An 8,925-nucleotide genomic window follows, 5' to 3' on the forward strand; every position below is an offset into this window, starting at 1 on the left:
TCCATTGGTAAGCTATATAGTTATTTAGCGATATGCCTCGCAATTGTGGTTATGGTCCATTGGTAAGCTATATAGTTATTTAGCAATATGCCTCCCAATTGTGGTTATGGTCCATTGGTAGGCTATATAGTTATTTAGCAATATGCCTCCCAAATATGGTTATGGTCCATTAGTAGCTATATAGATATTTATCAATATGCCTCCCAAATGTGGTTATGGTTCATTTGGTAACTATATAGTTATTTATCATGTGCCTCCCAAATTTGGATATGGTCCATTGGTAAGCTATATAGTTATTTAGCAATATGCCTTTCAAATGTGGTTATGGTCCATTGGTAAGCTATATACATGTAGTTATTAAGCAATATGCCTCCCAAATGTGGTTATGGTCCATTGGTAAGCTATATAGTTATTTAGCAATATGCCTCCCAATTGTGGTTATGTTCCATTGGTAAGCTATATAGTTATTTAGCAATATGCCTCAAAAATGCAGTCATGGTCCATTGGTAAGCTTTAAAAATTTATATAGCTATGCATATCTTGAGTGTGGTTATGGTCCATTGGTAAGCTTTATGAAATTAAATAGTTCTGAATCTCTTGAGTTTGGTTATGGTCCATTGGTAAGCTATATACAGTTATTTAGCAAATAAATGTGTGTCTAATATGGGTCATGGTCCATTGGTTAGCTATATATTGTTCTTTATGTTTCTTGAGTGTTGTAATGGTCCATTGGTTAGCTATATAGCTTTCCCTCAGTTATATATGCCCATTATGTGTTCATATAATTTTACATAGGAATGATCTTTTATTTAAAGAAAAATATGATATATTGGCTTGTTTCATTTAGGAAGTGGCAGAACTTAGCTTGTATACATGGTTGCAAATGGGATAGTTATTTTTTCGCAGTTTACAGATTACTAGAGTAGTTTGTTTAACAAGAAGAAGAACAACAAGATTATTTACTAAACAGACATGTGTACTTTAAAGGGACTCCACTGAGGTTTTTTAAAATTTGCGGAAAGAAAATATTTTTTCGAGATTAATGTTCCATTTAATGTACAATTACCTGTGTGCAATATTTCAAATCTTTCGCTAACTCCTTTTTTCCAGAATGATTAAATTGGTCCAAAATCGAAAAGCATTGCAATGATTTTCACTCAAAATGGACGTAGAATGGCACAAAAATACGATTTTCAGTTATTTTTTAGTATAATTTGTAATTATATATTATCGTTTGCAAATCTCTCTGTTTTAAGCCTCCTAGCTGATCTATGTAGAAATTCAAATTTTGTTTTTGGTCTTTTTTACCTCAATGGAGTTCCTTTAAAGTCTTTTATGTTAACAAACAATTGTTTTCTTGATGTTTTAAGTTTGACTGTTGTTATTAAATTTTCGAGTAAAACATCAAAATTTTGGAAATGATTCTAAGGCACATTATGCCTCAGAAATAAATAAATTGTAACTTCTTTAGAAAGGGCAAACATAAATTTTAAAATGTTTAGATAATGGTTTTAGAGAATGTTAGGTCCTTATTACTTCAAGAAAGTAGCAAAAGAATGCTGAAATAATTTTTCATAAAGAAGTAACATGTTAACAAAGTTGTATTTTGACTTTCATACATAATACTAAATAACTATAATTGTACATATTGTCATAAAATACTGGTTCTGGCAATTGGTCAGTGCGTAACTTTTTGGATACTGTAAAAGTACACCAAAATAAAAAAGCTTTCGAGAATTAGAAATAAAAGCATTTCTGAGGCATAATGGACAGGTCCTTTAAGATCAATAATCGTTGAAAGTCTGTCAATGGCAAAGAGGTACATCTTGGTTTATATACTGTGAAACCTGTACACAGTGACCCTCTGTAGATCAACTATCTCTTTATAACAGTTTAAAGTTTTACCAAAAAGTAAGATATCACAGTGTATACGGACCTCTCTACAGCAATACCTCATGGCAACAGCCAAAATCTTTGCCTCCCAAAGGGTGGTCACTCTGTCGAGGTTGTACTGTATGTATAACTCTCTATTAGTGAGTTACTGTATACGAGTTTTCCCATGTTTTCATATATCTTTAGGATTAGATCTTGGTAAATGTTGTATGTATGTATGTAGGTGTTGTAATAGCCATTTACATAAGTAGTGTATATTGTTTAAATCGAAAATTTTATCGAATTTTTATCGAAAATGTTAGAAAATCATGCCGGCTTGTTGAATTCAATGTTATAGTCTAACCACCAACGTACCAACCAATGTGATGAGAGTGTGAAGCCACTTGCTAAACTGTGCAAGCCTAAGTTCTATGAACTCATACTGCAGTTTAACAGTATGTTATATAATATTATGTACATGTATTGCCATGGTTACAGTTTGTGATGTAATTACTGGTTCAGTATTGATCTAGTATTGATTTCGAGACAAAACCAAAAATAATTGAACAAATTTGAATATTGATTTTTACCCTGCTGAATTTCTTAATTCTATTTTTTCGGAACTGTTAATTTAGAATTATCATTTTTGGGGATATCATGATGGAAATTTAAAGTTTGTCAGCCAACAGTATAGCAGAAGATTTTGAAGTCTGCTCCTATGTACATCTATATTGTTTGAGAAGTCTATAATTAACAAGTTTTGTTCCAACATTGTAAAGGTTATAGCTAAATAGGCACTGCATGAGGCCCCGTTGCTATTTCAACTGCTATATATAAAATATTTAGTGTACTTTTATTAATGCAAAATAAATCTGGAAAAAACCACATACACTTTGTGATTTTTATGTTTTCTTTGTAATTTCCCATCTATTCTGGTTATAATAATGATTTTTACTTAAATACTGTTGAACGGGCATAAAACCCATCATCATCGGTTACACGGTATATATTCCGTACATACTACATTATATATGTAGTATGTACGGAATATATACCGTGGGTAACCGATGATGGGTGAAATCCAGTCCGGCTTGTAACTAAGTCATGACTGGACAGATTTCAAACTGCTTGGCATTTGGCACACCGCAGCGAGAGTAAGCCTTCAATGTCAAGGTTGCACTGGAGGTCAAAGGACTAATCGATTCATAGTGATCTCTAAAATATGTAATACCATGAATAAATTATGTTAATTCTAAACAGAATAACGAAAAACTACTTCTTTATAAATAGATTATACAAGTTTCTTAGGTGAGTCGAATTTGGACCTCACACACCAATCTGTCGGTAATCAGTGTTGATTTTCGTGAATATTCAATTCTAAACATGACATATCCTATTTCGGCAAAAGTTTTCGGATTGTGGCCGTGCTTAGCTTTGTGAAATAATTTAAACGAAGCCTGTTAGAAATTCTGATTATTTGTTTTGTTTCTGTACCACAAATAGGTGATCTCCAACGTTTCACTTATACCTTGAACATTTATTTTAATCCAAAACCAAGTAACTGATCACTGATGGTCAACAACTTTTTGATCAATGTGTGCAGGGTCCGTTTTAGGTCAAATTCCTACGCTTTAAAATGCTAACCGGCAAAAAGGCGATATAACGAAACAAAAATACATTGTACTAGTAGTTGGTGACATATTTTTGAAACAAATTTGTATTTGCTGTTTTACATATTATAACGGATTGATCTATCGAATATTCAATTAAGTGCAATATTTCAACGCACTATACAATGTACTTGAATAGGAGGGATAGAACATTCATGTGCATGTATTTATTTAAAAGTAGAAGAACTTGAACTATATTCATTAAAAAAACAACAAGAAAATTACTATAAATGTGATTAATTATTATCGAACATAATCGTCATTTCTTTCGAAGAATTTCATGAATAATTCAGGTTCAATTTCATGCAAACAACAACAGCAATAACAGCAATAATAAATATTAATTTATTGTTGACCATATTCACAAGACAAAATATCATTGGTTATTATACAATCTATCAAGAAACTGCGTATTTCCCAGACCGCGCTTAGCTGAGAGAATTATAGAATTCTACTATTGTCCTCTATTTATTGATTGCACAGGCAAATGTCAGTTTATTCGTAAAAAATTTACCTTCTTAAAGGGAAAATGTTTTCACGTTCATACAGAAATTTAAATGCAGGTCCTAAAACTTAACTTCGAAGATTTTTCCTTTTCCTGTGCGTTTTGCTTCCTGTCACATGTTTCAAGAACGCCGGAATCGAAGTGAAGATACAGTAGCAGACGACAATCAGCCTCAAACAGTTCATCGTGAAGATATATCCTCGTTGCTCTGTCAAATCATACGTTACGTCTGCGCCGCCGAGATATCTGCGTAATTTGCGATATCCTCCAAAAACCAAAACATCTGCGAAGAATAGTTGTGTCAGAACTGTTATTACGTCACGAAGAAACTTCACAGTTAATTTCTTGTACAACGCCGGTAGAAGACAAGTTAACCACACCGTGTACACAAATAGCAACGTAAACGTGTCGTAAAACGTCTCTAAAGTTTTCCAGCGAGATCCCGAGACAACGAGTGCGAACACTGCACTAAATAATATTTTCTCCCAGACTTTCAATGAAATTGCTCTTTTGTATCCGAATTTAAATATGTCCATCACTGGCAAAATCATTTTAAGCTTGCAACACAATGAAACTTGCACTAATTAGATTTTTACCATAGAAAAAATTCTTCAAATGTTTTGACAACAATATTGGTAATGACGTCAATGACGTCATTATATTATGCTTCAAAACTTGGCGCGAACATTCACGCAATCGCGTCAAAATAATCATATTCATGAAAGAAAGATTTTTGACAGAAAATTTCCGCATGCGCACACTTATTGTCTTTTTTTTTTATATATATATATAAATATCCCTTGTTATTTCAGTTATTATATAAAAAAAGCCCTGATGATGACTTGAATGCGGGGTCACACTTATAAGTTTCTTCGCAAAGCTGCTCACTTGAGTGTAGCCTGGGATTCAGGCGTTGATATTTTTTTGCTTATTCATAACTTACGCGCTATTTCATACTCGATCGTCATAGATAACACAACATCTCTGGTTTTGATAGTATCGATTTGCCGAACAGGAGCACATAAAAAATCGACAGACTGGAACCCAGGCTAACTTGAGTGATAAGTTGCACTATTACTGTTTTAAAGGTGATACTGCTACCGCATTACCAGGCAGTACTTTTGTTTTAATAAAAATGTCATCCGTAAATCCCATTTATTAGTTTATTTTTGTGAAAAAGTCAGTTTTCAAATCTAACTCATAACTATCATGAACTATATAAAGCCAGAACGTAAGATATTGCATTACAATGAAAATTTAGCTTTGAGAATTCATAAAGCATAAATGAATTATGTATTATGTATTATTATTATTATTATTATTATTGAAGTTTGTATTTTATGGTTACTTACATTTTTGAAGTTTGTATTTTATGGTTACTTACATTTTTGTAGTAAACTAAATATAAATCATACATATTTGTGATTTTCAGTTTTAAAAAAATACAATGAAATACTTGACAAACCTCTTCTTCTTCAATTCTGTCGACGGCACATCATTTCTAGCATTTAAAGAAATTTACCGGAATATTTTTAGTTGTGTCCGGAACCAGGGACTGGACATGATGTTATCAATTTGTAACAGATGCTCCTTAAAGTGGCGTTTCGAGTATATCAATAACGGTTTATCTACGGTTACTTTAAAAACAATTTACTCTTCAATGATATTGCCTAGAGATCTCTTTGGCTGTTAGTTATGAAATTATTATACAGCGAAGAGAAGCGCACCGATTCAGTCTCATTTGCAACAAGTACAAGCACACAATACACCTTATCTGCAATGGGCATTAATTCAATAGAAATAATTGTCGAATTTAGGAAATTGACCTTTCTAGGGCAGTTTAATATGCCGCCTTCCGCGTAGATTCTTGGCAAACAAAGTATTTCTCAATCGTTTTTTTTTTGTTCTCTAAACAATGACAGGCAATACATAGACTTTATACCGGATTCCTACAACTTGTAACAGAAATATAACCTCCTGATTGGTAAATAAATTTGTAGGAAACTACTGAAGTAAATTTACGGTGGTGCGTGCGACCCGCCCCTCCTGTGAAAGTTATTGCCAGTTTATTCAAGATGAAACGATCATTTTCATTGGCTGAAAAAGTCGTGACCACAAGATAATAACTCGTGGTAACGAGATAGTAAGTCGTGGACACAAAATAATAATTCGTGGCCTTAAAATAATAAGTCGTGGACACGAGATAATAAGTCGTGGCCACAAGATAATAACTCGTGGCCACGAGATTATAAGTCATGCAACAAAATAATAACTCGTGGCCACGAGATAATATCTTGAGGTTTCAAGATAATAAGTCATGGCCACAATCGTGGCAACGAGATAATATATTGAGGCCACAAGTTAATTACTCGTGGCCACAAGATAAAAACTCGTGGCCACGAGATAATATCTTGAGGCCACAAGAAAATAAGTCGTGGCCACGAGATAATAAGTCGTGGCAACGAGATAATATCTTGAGGCCTCAAGATAATAAGTCGTGGCCACGAGATAAAATAAAACTGAAAATGTCAACTCTATGCCACCGTAGTTTTACCCTTATCAAATTGCTCCTGTCAACAACCAGGTCATCTTAGCTGAACATCATTTTAATGAAAAATCATAGAACCATACATCAAAATAGTATCACCATTTATAAAAAGCATCATATAGCAAAATTGTTTAACCATTTATAAAAAGAACATCACCATAATAATGTATATGTTAGTGTTCATCCGTGCTGTTCTACAGAAATTAGAAACTTTGACGGTAGGGATCGAGGTGGGTAGGTAGGTAGGTTTTTACCGTAAATATCTGCCAATTTTATCGTGAATATTAATGAGGCCAAATAAAGTTTGACACTAAATATGTTAGTATTCATCCGAAGCTGTTCTACAGAAATTGGAAACATTCTTCGGTCGCTATCGCTCTAATTTCTGTAGAACAGCACGGATTAACACTAACATATACATAGTATCACCATTTAACGAAAGAACATCAATATATAGCAAAATAGTATCATCATTTATAAAAAGAACATTTCCATATAGCACAATAGTATCATCATTTATAAACGAACATTACCATATAGCAAAATAGTATCTCCATTTATAAAAAAACATCACCATTTAGCAAAATAGTATCACCATTTATAAAAGAAAATCACCATAGGGAAAAAAAGTATCACCATTTATAAAAAGAACATAACCATACATCAAAATAGTATCACCATTTATAAAACGAACAACACCATATAGCAAACCAACAGCATCATCTATCAAAAATATATATAGCATCATTTATCAAAACAACAGCACCATATATGAAATGACACCACCAGGTACCAAAATACCACCACCATTTATCATTACCGCAGCACCATATGTCAAAACCACAGCACCATTTATTAAAACCACAGCACCATTTATTAAAACCACAGCACCATTTATCAAAACGACATCACCATTTATCAAAACGACATCACCATTTATCTAAACCACAAGACCATTTATCAAATCGACATCACCATTTATCTAAACCACAAGACCATTTATCAAATTCACAGCACCATCTGTCAAAACCACATTTATAAACATTTTTTTTAGAATCTGGCATTCTTAGTCGGCTTCTGATATCAACACTTCCGATATCCAGGAATTGTGCTCCCACGGAGCTTTTAGCGGTTCTCGAGGGGAGAAAAAACAGGGGAAGACAAAGAGGAGGAGGTGGACGGAGAAGAAAAAGGGAGAGGAGACACGACATTGGCGTCTGATTTGCTGATCACAGGAGGTTCACATACCAGGTCTTGTGAATTCTGTTTTGTTTCTGCCTGGTCAGATTCATTATCGACTTAAACGGGGTCATGTTTTAGGACCATAAACAGGGTCGCTTGTCCTGGAATTTGACGGATGTTTCTTTTCATTTTGACAACTAACAACACACAAAAAATTAAATTTTGCCCCGAGTTGATGATTTTTAAAATCTTGATCTAGAACTTAAAAGATTTAAAGTCGTTTTAAAATATAGCTATTTCAAAGGAAACGATTTAGAAAGGATTGGTCTTAATCTTTAAGAAAAGTCTTAATAATCTTTATTTTCTGAGAATTTATAAAACGATAAGTTGTTATGAGCCTAGTTTGTAGATAAATTAATGCTGAGCTTTTCGTTTATCTCTGTGCAATAAGTTTGTTAACGAGTAACTTAAATTCCTATTACACATATATTACGATAATAAATAATAGAGTGACGCAATCATAGTTTACACTAGTAAACAGTATGACGCAACGAAATATTTTGTAAACAGAAATGGAGATCTAGATTTATATTATAGCGATAAAATCATTAAAACTTAGATTTTCTCAACTTTATTTTTTTACCTTCCGAATTTTTTAATACGCAATTGCGTATTGTGCGTAATGGGCGCTACGCCCTTGTAGATTACATATCTTCTTAAAAATGAAATGATTGTAATGACTGCTTTAATTAATTCCTTTAAGAATAATCAATTCCCTACCATTTGGTACCAAGATATTGAAAATTGGTGAAAAATGTTGGAGTTATGGAGTTCATATTAAGATGAGTTCTGAAAAATGAACGGCGAGTTGCATACCTTTACTAAATAATTATATAAATATCATTTTTTTTATTTTTTGAGAGATGAAGGTATTTGAGTTGAAGGCAAATACCTAATATTAAAACATGTTTAGAATGAAAAATACTGCAGTTTACATGGTTTTGAGAGGTAGGAGGGTTGTAGAGTGGGTGAGGTTGTGGGGGTGGCCCGGGGGTAGTGACCAATCAAGTTTAATCGAGTTCATTTTTCAGCACTCATCTTAATATGAACTCCATAACTCCAACATTTTTCACCAATTTTCAATATCT

This window comes from Ruditapes philippinarum, unplaced genomic scaffold (genome assembly GCF_026571515.1).
Source record: "Ruditapes philippinarum isolate M1 unplaced genomic scaffold, ASM2657151v2 ctg4186_1_1_1_1, whole genome shotgun sequence".
Taxonomy (NCBI): domain Eukaryota; kingdom Metazoa; phylum Mollusca; class Bivalvia; order Venerida; family Veneridae; genus Ruditapes; species Ruditapes philippinarum.